General features: G+C 44.3%; 1 protein-coding gene across 2 annotated transcripts in view; it reads left to right on the top strand.

Annotated features, from left to right (window-relative positions):
* Positions 1–7,768: 7,768 nt before the first annotated feature.
* The window catches only part of PIK3CA (phosphatidylinositol-4,5-bisphosphate 3-kinase catalytic subunit alpha), a 75,594-nt gene continuing 70,710 nt past the window's right edge, over positions 7,769–12,652 (top strand). The window contains exon 1 of one of the 2 annotated variants that reach the window (XM_032783596.2): positions 7,769–8,159. The gene's annotated coding sequence lies outside the window, so the exon portion shown is untranslated. The remainder of the gene's footprint in view (positions 8,160–12,652) is intronic. The other variant, XM_075068374.1, reaches the window with a different exon arrangement.

The raw sequence follows: 12,652 nt of genomic DNA, 5'->3' as shown, positions 1-12,652 counted from the left end.
CTGCATCCATTCCCCAATGTCTCCCCCCCTTCCTGCCCCCATTTCACCCCTTTTCCCAAGTTCTCGCCTCTGCCCCACCTCTTCTCCACCTCCTCCCCTGAGCATGCCACATCCCTGCTCCTCCCCGCTCCCTCCTGGAAAGTCCTAAGCGCCACCAAACAGTTGTTTGGCAGCGGGAAGTGTTGGGAGGTAGGCAGAGGAGCGGGGACGTGCTGCGAGCTCAGGGGAGAGGGAGGAGGTGGGATGATAGGTGAGGGGAGCTTGGCTGCCAGTGGGTGCAGAGCAGGCACTAATTTTTTCCCCTGGTGCTCCAGCCCTGGGGCACCCCCAGAGTCAGTGCCTATGGTTCAGCTAGCCCAGTATCCTGTTTTCCAACAAGGGCCAGTGTCGGATGCTTCAGAGGGAGTGAACAGAACAGGGCAATTTATCACAAAATCTGTCCCGTCATCCAGAGGTTTAGGGACACTCAGAGCATGGAGTTGCATCCCTGACCATCTTAGCAAATAGTCACTGATAGATCTGTCCTCCATGAACTTATCTAATTCTATTGCAGAAGCACCTACAAGGCTGACCTGGTCAGGCTCCTCTCTCTTTTCGTAGGTTGTAAGCCTTTTAAGGGTGAGACTGCCTTTTTGTTCTGTGTTTGTACAGCCCCTAGCACAATGAGGTCCTAGTCCATGAATGGGGCTCCTAGGCATTATGACAATAAGATAATAATAATAATAAATAATTATTAAACATTTTGCTATGTGCTGTATAAACATATGGTAAATGACCGTTCTTGCCCCAAAATGCTAACAAGCTAAAAAAGCAAGACTTATCAGGTGAATGAGACAAACAAGTGAGTCAGGGTATGGTGCAATTAAAGCATGTGCAATTCTTAGCCAGCCAGAAGTAGATGAAAGCTGGAGTTTACAAGAAGATGATTGTTCAGTACCATAAAGGAGAGTTTTGTAGACTGAAAGAGGATTAATCCTCAGATCTCTTTTGCACCCTTTACAAACTGTGTAGAAAATCAGATTATGAGGGATCCATGTGGGGGAAGTGTTATGCCCATTTTCTGGAATCTTTTTATCTATCTAATATGGCTATTTTGCCATCTGCTAGTTCTTTTGATTCCTGCCCATATTCTTTGTAAAGTAACCCACAATGTCATTTTCTCTGGTGTCTTCTTCTTTATCTTGCTGATAATTCACCTTGTCTCTAGGGACTGGGGAGTGAGTTTATTCTTCTCTTCCATGTATTTATAAGATGCCATAGGTCCAAAACCTCAGCTAGTGTAACCTGGGAGAGTTCCACTAAGGTTAACACAGCTATTTTGATTTACACTAGTTGAGGATCTGTCCCCATATTGTTTCTTTTAAAACTTGTAAAACTGCTGTTAAAACTAATCTATTCTTAGCTCACAGAGTACATTGCCCTTGCCATTATAACTTATCAGCTTCTTGATACATAGAAAAACTTGTTCCCTTACATAGAAAAACTTCACAGTAACTTTTCCTATCATGTCTTCTACTGCCCTGATCCTAGCAGTTCTCCAACTCAAATCTCAGTTTCTCTTGCTTAGTCTTCTGTTTTTCTTTGGCTTATCTACCTAACAGATGTCTTCCTTTTTATCTTATCTTCTTCTATCAGAGCTTCAGATAGCTAAAAACAAAATTAAATTATCAGTCATTGAACTTTTCAGTGTTTTTTTCTTCCTGTTAATTGTAGGAACATACCAAAACAAGCCAATAGTCCATCTAGTGCACTCAGCTGTTTCCAATCTATATTGCTTCAGAGGAAGGCTTAAAATACCTATAGTACACTGAATTGTGCAATATTATGCCCTGAGGAGAAATTTCTCTCCAACTCCAGTAGTGATCACTTTATACTCTGCTTTTCGGATGCACTTGCCAAAATTATTATTAATTATTATTGAACTATTACACTCAGCTTCCCTTTCTTTACTCTTATTCTAAATTGGCACTGATTCTTTTTACTTACCTGTTCATTCAGATCCTCAGTTGTGATGCTGAACTGGTAATTGCATCTGTTTTACAGTTGTTCCTCCTTTTTTCCAACAGTAGACATTATTAATATTTCATCACTGTAGAAATACACTTATCTGTCTTACCCAAACCATTTCAGATCCAAGATGGCCTAATTTCCCTTGGAGCCTTTGGGGATGACAAAGCAAAGCCTTCTAACGACAGGACCCACAGCTCCAATGGATTTTTAGTGTGAATAGTGGAATAGATTTCCTATCACTTCTGAGGTCCTTGAGGCAATGGGAAAGAAGATACTCATTTGGGGGCAGGAGGAAGGTTAGAATGTGTGCTATCCATGTAACTGTGGCTGGAATTCATTTGGTGATTGTGCATGCCTTCTTGATGGAATTCATCTTGTAGCACACTGATCACAGTGTTATAAAACACCTAACTAACTAGCGCTGAGGAAGGATCTTTACCAAAGAGAGAGAGAGAAAAGTCTTTGATGGGAGTTATCTCCCTCTCTACATTCAACCCTCACTTAAAACCTTGCTTCTGCTAGCTTGCCTGTGAAGAGGAGGAAAGGTATCAACAACAACAAAAGGAAGTGACTCATCAAGATGTAAACATACATACCTTATGCATAATCATGTGATATTTTTCTGTCAGTTTCATCGTACTCTTGTCAGTTTATGTCTCTCACTTGTTGTATCTTGTTGACAGTATTGCCAACCCCAGGCATTCAAAAGTCATGAGTCAGGCCCTGCCAAAAGTCATGGGATTGGCTTTATAAGATGAGGGTTTTTTTAACTGGTTTCTTGGCATTCAGGGGGCACTTGCTTCATATTTTCAAGTTTTCTTGGCAACCATTAGAGCTAGAAATGTACTATTTTTAAAATTAAAGATGAGATTCTTGTGAAATTGCTGGATTCCAGCAGCTAGAGATGTAAGAAAAACTCCAAATATTGTGAGACTTGTGACAAAATAATAATTGACAATAATGTTGAATTAGACACCTGTCAGGGCAGGGATCATCTTCTTAGATGCTTGATGAATTGGGTCTAGTACAGGCCTGACCTGACCTGAGAAATTAACACGTGGAGGGATGCCTCATCTCTTGGAAAATGGAATTAGGGAGGCATGTTGAGGTTTACAAACCCCACACTGGAGAGCAAGGAGTACAGAGCAGCTCTGGGCCCAGGCATCCCACCCAGCCACATCTGCAGGGCTTGCACAAGCTGGAGGCAGGGCTTTAAAAGGGGGAGCAGAAGAGCTCAGTGGGAGGCAGGTATTGAAAGCGAGCAGATGGCTGTTCTGAACTCTGAGAGGAATCACAGAATCATAAAATATCAGGGTTGGAAGGGACCTCAGGAGGTCATCTAGTCCAACCCCCTTCTCAAAGCAGGACCAATTCCCAACTAAATCATCCCAGCCAGGGCTTTGTCAAGCCTGACCTTAAAAACCTCTAAGGAAGGAGATTCCACCACCTCCCTAGGTAACCCATTCCAGTGCTTCACCACTCTCCTAATGAAAAAGCTTTTCCCCAAGAACCAACCTAAACCTCCCCCACTGCAACTTGAGAAGGTTACTCCTTGTTCTGTCATCTGGTACCACTGAGAACGGTCTAAATCCATCCTCTTTGGAACCTCCTTTCAGGTAGTTGAAAGCAGCTATCAAATCCCCCCTCATTCTTCTCTTCTGCAGACTAAACAATCCCAGTTCCCTCAGCTTCTCCTCACAAGTCATGTGCTCCAGCCCCTAATCATTTTTGTTGCCCTCCACTGGACTCTTTCCAATTTTTCCACATCCTTCTTATAGTGTGGGGCCCAAAACTGGGCACAGTACTCCAGATGAGGCCTCACCAATGTTGAATAGAGAGGAATGATCATGTCCTTCGATCTGCTGGCAATGCCCCTACTTATACAGCCCAAAATGCCATTAGCCTTCTTGGCAACAAGGGCACACTTTTGACTCATAGTCTGCCCATGAGCTCCTTGCCTGAGGCCTCACTACACAGACAAGTGAAGAACCTACAAAAGAGAGAAAAGACACAACAAATCCTGCATCTTGACAGGGAGCTCCATGAGATGACCCTTGCAGTCCCTTCTCACCCTGTGATTCTAAGTGACTGAGCATTGCAGGTTATAGACTTGAGAGAAGTGGCTTATTCTATGCAATTGAAAGAGATGGGGGTGGAAAGTGGCCCAGGGAGGGTCGTTCCTTAGCACCCCAAGAGTTGAAGTGTAGCCACCCACTGTAAGGTCCTGAACCAGAGCTCAGTGGAGAGAGTGGGCCTACGCTCCCAGAAAACAGTGCAACACCAAGACCCTTCACCTAAATCGAGAGGCCTGATGGAATAAGCCTTGACCACTCAAAGACCCAGCCCCTGATACGCCTGTTCTGGAGAGGACTGGAAAGCCTTTGGGTGGGGGACACTGAAGGGCAGGACTGAATTTCTAATAGTGTCTTGCTGACCCCTGTCTGACCACTAAGTGGCACTGTGGGTGGCAGTGCACCTTCTACAGGAGGTTGAAAAAGACAGTGTCTTCAGTCAGCTAAGATAAGAAGGAGAACTCCCAGAAAACCATGTACTAGGGAAGAAAAGTTGAGCATGGACAGAGCATGCTGCACAAGGATTGGTTCCTGCAGAGTGACCAAGCTAATCCCAAAATGTGTGATGTAATGTATAGTAAATGCAATGAGAAATGTATATGAAGGAAGAGGGTTTCTGTGTAACTTTGGATTTGTGGTACATCTTATGCCCATGCCCTGTGCTTGACTCTGATCAATTCAGCATAGCTTTGCTATATGCCAAATAAAGGAAGCTGAATGATGAAATCTGGAGTTGCACTGAGTTTTTTGGATCCCAGAGAACTGGGTGAAGTGTTCTCCCATAACTGGACAAGGTATTGTGGAGAAGCCAAGTGGAAAAGGTCTCAGAGGAAATCCATTAGTACAATATCTGGATTCTCAAAAGTGATACATAAATAATAAGTAATTGACCTTCCTATGATTCTATGACTTATCTGAGCAGGGCTCTGCTTGGGCAGAGGCAGGAAATAGCAACAGTCATTCATGAGGCAGAAAATTCAAAAGTCTTTATTAATTCTTCATAAATGTTATTATAAATAGTACCTCAAAAAAAATGTTGTCCTCTATGGGCAAGGAGGATTGGCAGGCCCGAGAAGCAACTATTGGATCAATTTTAGTAGGTATCCTTCCCCTCCTTACTTACCCTAAGTCTGCTTGCTATTGAAGAGAATGGCCATTTTAATTTGGGGACTGATTCTACTCTCATTTACACTGGCCATACATCTATCAACTCCACTCACTTCAGTGGAGTTCCTCTTGATTCAGTGGGAGGAAGAAAATTGGACCCTGTCCAGAGGAGGAAACCTTGGAGTACAAGCTCCTTCAGTGGGAATCCGTAAGTGCATCCACCATCAAGTGGACAGGAAGCACTTCTCGCTCAGTGGCTACCTACAGAATCACAGCACTGAGAACCATTTTTTTCCTGTAACATATACTTAGCTTGAAATCCCCAAATAAGATATCAACGTTAGCTATGCAGTGTTTCTTTCATGATTCACCACCATTGGTGGTAGCAACCAGGGAGACTACTCTGTCAACAAGACTCAGGTTATTTTTTACCACTGTGTAAACAATTGAATTCTGTGCATGCTACAGCCTTCACTTTTGTTTCCACTATTGAAGCTCTGAGAGCAGTGGACTGGGTATCCTAATTATATCATGGGCCAAAGTCTGTCATGAATTAAATCATACAGTATGACTTCAGTAACTGAAGGATTGTTTGACTTCACTGAGATAGCATGGTATATAAAACAAAACAACAGTATTCTATGTAAATCATCATTAAGGCTGCAAGTTGGTCATTGAGGTCACAGATTCTGTGAATTTCCGTGAGCTCTGTGATTTCTGCAGCAGCCAGTGTGCCTGGCTTGATGCAGCTCAGGCAGCCCCTGTGCCAGTCACACCGGACACTGCTGAGGCAGTCTTGGGCCACTCCCCGCCTCCCCCACAGCAGCAGAGTTTGGATGTGGGACGGGGCAAGGGGGTTGGGCACAGGACGGGGAGGTGGGCTCTGGCTGACGCTTACCTGTGGGGCTCCCCAGAAGTGGCGACATCCCCCTCATTCAGCTGCTAGGCAAAGGCATGGCCAGGCAGCTCTGTGTGCTGCCTCTGTCCAGAGCGCTGGCTTTACAGCTCTCATTGCCCCCACACCCCCCCCCCCAAACTCTGCTGCTGCTGGGGGGGCAGGGGAGGGCATGGAGCTAGGTAGGGAGCCTGATGGCCCCGCCAACACCCTGCCCCAACGGCAGCCAGGGTTGCGGGCCACTCTGCTGCCCTCCTCCAGCCCCCAAGTTTTAGTCAGGGGTATATAGTAAAAGTTATGGACAGGTCATAGGCCATTAATTTTTGTTTACTGCCTGTGTCTTTACTAAAAATACCTGTCTCTAAAACGTATCCTTAATCATCGTTAATCTATTTTGTTCCTTCTGATTTTCATTCTCCCAGTAACATTTCTTCTAAAGTTCACACTGAAAATATAAATGCTTGTAATATCATGACAAAAATAAATACCATACAGTGTAAGCATGATTGCACTAGATGGCAGCATGCAATCAGAACCACAAAAGAAGAAACTTCAAAATATCAAAGCAATTTCAAAGCATTTCTTTCCAAGTGCAGAAAAGATATGTGGGTTGACAACATTCTTAGCAAAGTAGATGTAGTTTTTGTTAGGTTATAAATCAAAAAACAAAATACAAGTGAGATGTTATAGATTACTAAAGAGGGAGAAATATCTTTTAAGCAGTGAGTACCTTGTGATTTTACCACAAGCCTTTTATAAATGAACAGCATAGCAAATGGTGATTCATGAGGTCACCACTACTTTGAAGTGGCCAGGACTATACATCTCAAGAGATAGTGAAGATTCTTTTTGTATAACGGAAATAATCACATTAGGCAAACCGATAAACTCTATCACATAGATAAGAGGCTGAAAAGACCTATTAGACCAATCAGTTTATCATGCGGCAAATGCATACAATGTGGCATTCACTAGGGCAAAGTCAGCAGGGCAAAGCTCCTACCAGCAATGATGTCCATCTACAGCACAGCCATGTGCACAATCCCATTTCCTCTGCTGACCATGAATGATATCATCAGGCTACATCACTTTGAGGACTGATGATGCAGTGAGGTGTTACTGTATTTAGTTCAGTGGTTCTCAAACTCTTGTATTGGTGACCCCTTTCACACAGCAAGCCTATGAGTGCGACTCCCCCTCTGAATTAAAAACACGTTTTATATTTAACACCGTTACGAATGCTGGAGGTAAAGCAGGGTTTGGAGTAGAGGCTGGCAGCTCCCAGGGTGACCTGATGTCCTGATTTTATAGGGACAGTCCTGATATTTGGGGCTTTTTTAATATAGGCTCCTATTACCCCCCACTCCCGTCCCAATTTTTCACACTTGCTGTCTGGTCACCCTAACAGTTCCCAACCCCCCACGTAAAATAACCTGGCAACCCCCTGATGCAGACTCCCTGGTTTACTTCATGCACTGTCTTTCTGCCCTCCCGCCAGGAGTCAGACAAAGAAGACGCTGCACAAAGTCAATGGAAGGGGAGTGTCGTGCATCCACCAGGTGCGTGCTCAGCCCTTGACTAGAGACCCTGGGGGGAAACACCAGCACCACCACCCCTGTGTCCCTTCAGCGCATGCGCACTGAACAGTCCTCGCTCGCTCCTTCCCTCCCCCCTCTCTTTAATCACTTCCGGTGAGTCCGTGCGCGCCCGGGGTCATCCCCGCTCCCTTCCTGTTATTCCCTGTGTGGGGAAGCGGCTCTCCCAGGCGCGGAGGGGCTCGGCGAGCCCGCGGAAGCGCTGGGGCCGGCGGCTGCTTTCCGCTGCTCCCTTGAGGCGCCGGGCTCCGGAGACCCGAGGACGGGCTCTGGTGGCTTGAAGGGGTGTCGGGGGGCGCTGCCCGTCGGGGAGGCGGAGGCTCCGGGCGGGGGGAGCTTCAGGGCCGGGGGCCGTGTTGTTCGTTCCCCCTCGGCTCCCGGTCTTGGCCGCCTCCCCCGGTGCGGGGCTGCCTCTGCCGTCCCCCAGCTGGCCCCGCCTCGGGCCTCGGCGCTGGAACCAAACGCACCGGGGAGCGAGAGGTGAGTCAGCCGGGGCTGGGCGGGGGAGAAGGGACCCCGGGCCACGCGGGAGCCCCCGCAGCTTCCCCGGAACGAGGCAGGGCTGCTGTCCTGTCCCCCGACCCCCAGTAACCGCACAGAGTGGGGGTAGATCCGCTTCCTAGCCCAGGGGCTGGGAAACGGGTCCGGCTGCTGCGCTAGGAAATGAATAAACGGGAGTTTAATTGGTCGCTTATTTTAAGTAATCCCAAAAACGCTGTTTTTTCTTGCCACCACACGGTGCCTCTTGATTTTCTGATGGCTGCTCCAGTGGTGCCGGTATTAACGCCATGGTGCCCAGAGCTTACAGTCAGCATCGCGCTCTGTTGTGAAACATAGACCCAGTCCCTGCTCTGAAGAGTTTTTACAAGCTAATTAAAAAAAAAAAAATCCCAGTGTGAAAATATCACTTTCTGCTTTATAGGAGAATTTGAGAAATAAAACGTCATCACTAGCTGATGCTACACTGGGTGTCACTTGAGTCTGGTGAGCTCAGGTTATATTGCTCTTTGAAAAGTGTCTTGTGTGTTGTTTCTAAGCTACGCACAAATAAATTCAATCAACTTTCTCAGTTTAAATCGTATGCCTTTCCGTGTATACACGCGGGGCCTGAACAATAAATAGTGCAATTGCTGAGTTAATAGTCCCTTCAGATATTTTGTTAATACATTGACTAATGTGTGGTGTTTTTATGTACTTCATGGTAAAGGTTGGTTGCTAACAAGGTGGCAGTGGCTCTTCTGCAACTGGGAAGAAAAAAAACAATGGGAAAAACACAGATTTTTTTAAATGAAACGCAAAACCCATACTGTGTTGTTTGCTGTATAAAATTTATTTATTCTTCAAACATAAAAATGCATACATTATCCCTGATGATGTGCTTCTAGTTTTGGTAGTAGAGTGCAACTGAATTCTTAGTCTGTTAACTAGATAAGCCTAATTAGGGCGGGGAATGTCTTTCGGTTATGCATGATGTCTAGCACGGGGCTCCTGGTCTGTAACAGGGGCTCCTAGGTGCTCCTACAATGCAAATAATGATGCCTCAGTTTCACCACTTGTAAAATTGGGGTAATAATACTTACCTCATTTGTAATGTACTTTGAAGTCTATTGATGAAAAGCACTATGTAAGAGCTAGGTATTACTGTTAATAACACTCTAGTATCTGCTTTCAGAGACCAAGGTACTTAGTTTTTCAGTATCTACTCTGTTATGAAACCAGTCCAAATGAGCTTAAAAACGTTCTGAACTGTCTAAATGAGAATGCAGATCTCTCAAAAACAGACACTAGATTAATGGCCCTGGCTGTGGTTTAGTTCCACATTTTTCCTGCTGTTTTGATACAACATGCTTCTTTGTAAACAGATTTGGGTACAAATCTGGATTTCTTAACATTTAAAGTCAGAGAATAGCTGCTTTTCAACTTTCTATTCTGGGTTCAACCAGTAGGGGTTGTAGGGGGGTTCCAGAATGGGACACCAAGCGAAGAACCCTGCACAGTCCAGGCTCTTCAAAGCAGGGCTTTGGAGCTGTGCTCCGCTCTGCTCCAGCTCCAGGCAAAAACTTGCGCAAAAAAACCCCCCTGCTCCGGAGCGGCTTCAAAGGAGTCAGTGAACGCGGCCTAGAGAAACTCTGCCTGGAGACATGAAGCAACATGGGAGCAAAAACCGGCTCCACAGTGAGAGCACCTCTGTTGAGCTTCCTTCTCCTTGTCTGGCAGATAGTAATCATGACTGATGCCAGGAGGAAGTCATGCAACTTTGTGGGGCCACAGATAGGGTGTGCAAATATGAGAAGATGGGATGGGGGGAATACAGCCAGGCCCTGGAAGAGCCAGAAAAAGGGCTGCAGCCTGATTAGCACCACTTAGATGTGCACAAGGGTCTCCCTCTTGCTGCAGAAGGAGCCATCCTGACTAAATAATGGAAAAATTCTGTGTGTGTGTGTGTGTCCTTGTATGGTTCTGGTTTGTTCATTAGATCAAGCTAAATTTCCACTGAGACTGTCAGTGTCACTAGCCTCTGATCTGAAACGCCTTCAGTTGTTTTTGTAAACTTAGTATGTCCTTTTAGAATCTTTGCATGTAAGGTGATATTTGATCAAAGTCCTCTGGCTCAGTGCAGATTTCATCAGTTGGATGTACACTTCCTGAGAGTATGCAGACTGTCTCTGGGAAGATGAGCTATCAGTTCTAAGGGTTTATCTACATAAGGAAATTGACCTGAATAAAATAAATCACTTTATTGTGAAATAATTAGGATGCTTCCAAACTCGGGTAATTATTCTGGAATAAAAGTAATTTTTATTTGAGAATGGTGCCAAAAAATGGGAGCTGTTGTGATATAGCTTATTTTGCAATAGATATTCTGGTCAATGTTTCCATGTGAACAAGCCCTAATACAACCAACTGTGAAGCTGATGGTGGCTATGGAAGAATTTTTGAAATTACGCAATATGTCTTAGGACTGTTAAGTGGTTTGCTTTCTCAATAAGGCTTAAATAGTGTGCCAAACACTATATGGCAAGTTCAGGATGAATGGACATGAGATGTTCTCTAGTCTTTTAGTTGTCTGTGCAATTAGCAAAGATCTGCTCACCTCTGCATTCTTAACAACATACATGCAGCATTTTTCAGATTAGAATCAGTAGCATTAAGTAGAATACATTTGTCCCTTTGCAGATGCTTCTAGTCATTGTCAGTTCTCTTGTTTAATTCAGGATAGTGCATTAGTGTCGATATTATTTCATTTCATTTTTCCTGTTCTTCACTTCTGTATCTAGTAGTGGATCTGTGAATTTGAATCTGTGCAGCGTATCTAGGAGAAAGCTGTATCTGCTTCTTAAATTGCTCAGTTGTGCTATATTGAAGGTGGTGATAACTTAAGACTTGTTTTAAAATGTTATGGTTGTCTCCATGGTTTAGGCCTAGATTAATCATTGCCATTTTTTGGATGTTGAAGAGGAACAGACTCTTTCTGGATGAACATGATGCTGAAAAGTTGCTGGGAGGCCTAACATAGGAATATAAACCATTCTGGTTATGTTTTAATGTTAATGGTGCTGTCAAATGTGTCTCTTGCAGGGTCATCCAACTCATCAGCTTTTTGTTCTATTTAACTGAAGAAAAACACCTTTTTGGGGTGGGATGGGGGGATTGGACTTCTTTCCTGATGTTAACTCCTCCACAAACTCAAATGTGTAGTCTAAGGAAGTCTGTGCTATAATACAGCTTCTAATACTATTGCTGTAGTTATCTGTTAATGTTTCTGTTTTAAACCCTATTTTCAGAGGTTTTCTACATCTGTCAGACAACTTGCTTCATTTTTTCATTAATTAAGCTGGTACTTTGCATGCAAGACACATTTTTCCCCAAACAATTCTCACAGAAATAATCAGTTCAGCTTCTTCCAGTTTTCTATCTGGTACTTATTACTATAACATAGGTCCTATAATTAAACACTTTTTATAAACCTCAAACTTATCTTCACAACGCAACTAAAAGGAAGGGAAAATTACCACAACTTTGCGGATGGAGATCTGAGGCACAAAAAGATGAAGTAACTAGCCCAAGGTCACACAAGAAGTCTGTGGGAGAGCTGGGAATCAAATGTAGATTTGCTCTGTCTAATTTAGTACCTTAACTGTAAGACATTCCTTCATTTTGGACAACTGATAGGCTTTATATCGGTGTCCTAAGTATTGACTACATAGTTCTAGGAAAAAAGGGCTGGTAAAAACTAAATTTCATAATTAATACATGCTCCTGAATTTATTGGAGAGGAAAAACATTTCAAAGGCGTAAGTTAAAGACAGCAGCAGCATTAAACATAAACCTTCCAGCTTTTGTCTCATCGTTAGTTAATTTGAAAGTATTGTTTTAAATAGTAACTTTGAACATTTGGGAAATAAAAAGTCAAAGTTCAGACTGATAGTACTATTAATATGTTTTGAGATTCAGAAGGTTTGTCTTCCCTTTGATACAAGGATATGCATAGCTCACAAACTTCTATTGTGCTGGAGGTGATGGCTGTGTTCCGTAGCTGGTAGAAAAAAGCCAGTATGTTGTAAAAGGTCAGTCATGTGCTGAATGTATATTTTGTGTAAGCAGTATGAGTTCTTGACCAGAGTAAAGTAAAGTTACCGGCCTAGTCCGCAGGTTCGGTTGATTGCGGCTCCCAGTGGCTGCGGTTCGCCACTCCCAGGAGCGGCGAACCGCAGCCACTGGGAGCTGCGATCAGCGGGAGCCGCGATCAGCCGAACCCACGGACGAGGCCAGTAAACAGCCCGGCCCGCCAGGGGCTTTTCTTGAACAAGCAGTGTCCCAAGTTTGGGAAACACTGATTTAGAAGATTTTTGCTCTGTTCCCTTGTTTTGAACATTGCCACTTTGAGAGAACTTGCTCCACCACAGCCCTGGTGCATTTTTTTCCCCTTCCCCCTCCATGTGCATTCTCATTTTTCCTAGTCCAAGAAGGAG

This window comes from Chelonoidis abingdonii, chromosome 8 (genome assembly GCF_003597395.2).
Source record: "Chelonoidis abingdonii isolate Lonesome George chromosome 8, CheloAbing_2.0, whole genome shotgun sequence".
Taxonomy (NCBI): domain Eukaryota; kingdom Metazoa; phylum Chordata; order Testudines; family Testudinidae; genus Chelonoidis; species Chelonoidis abingdonii.
Note: the sequence above shows the minus strand (reverse complement) of the source record. Positions and strands in the feature narration are given on the sequence as shown.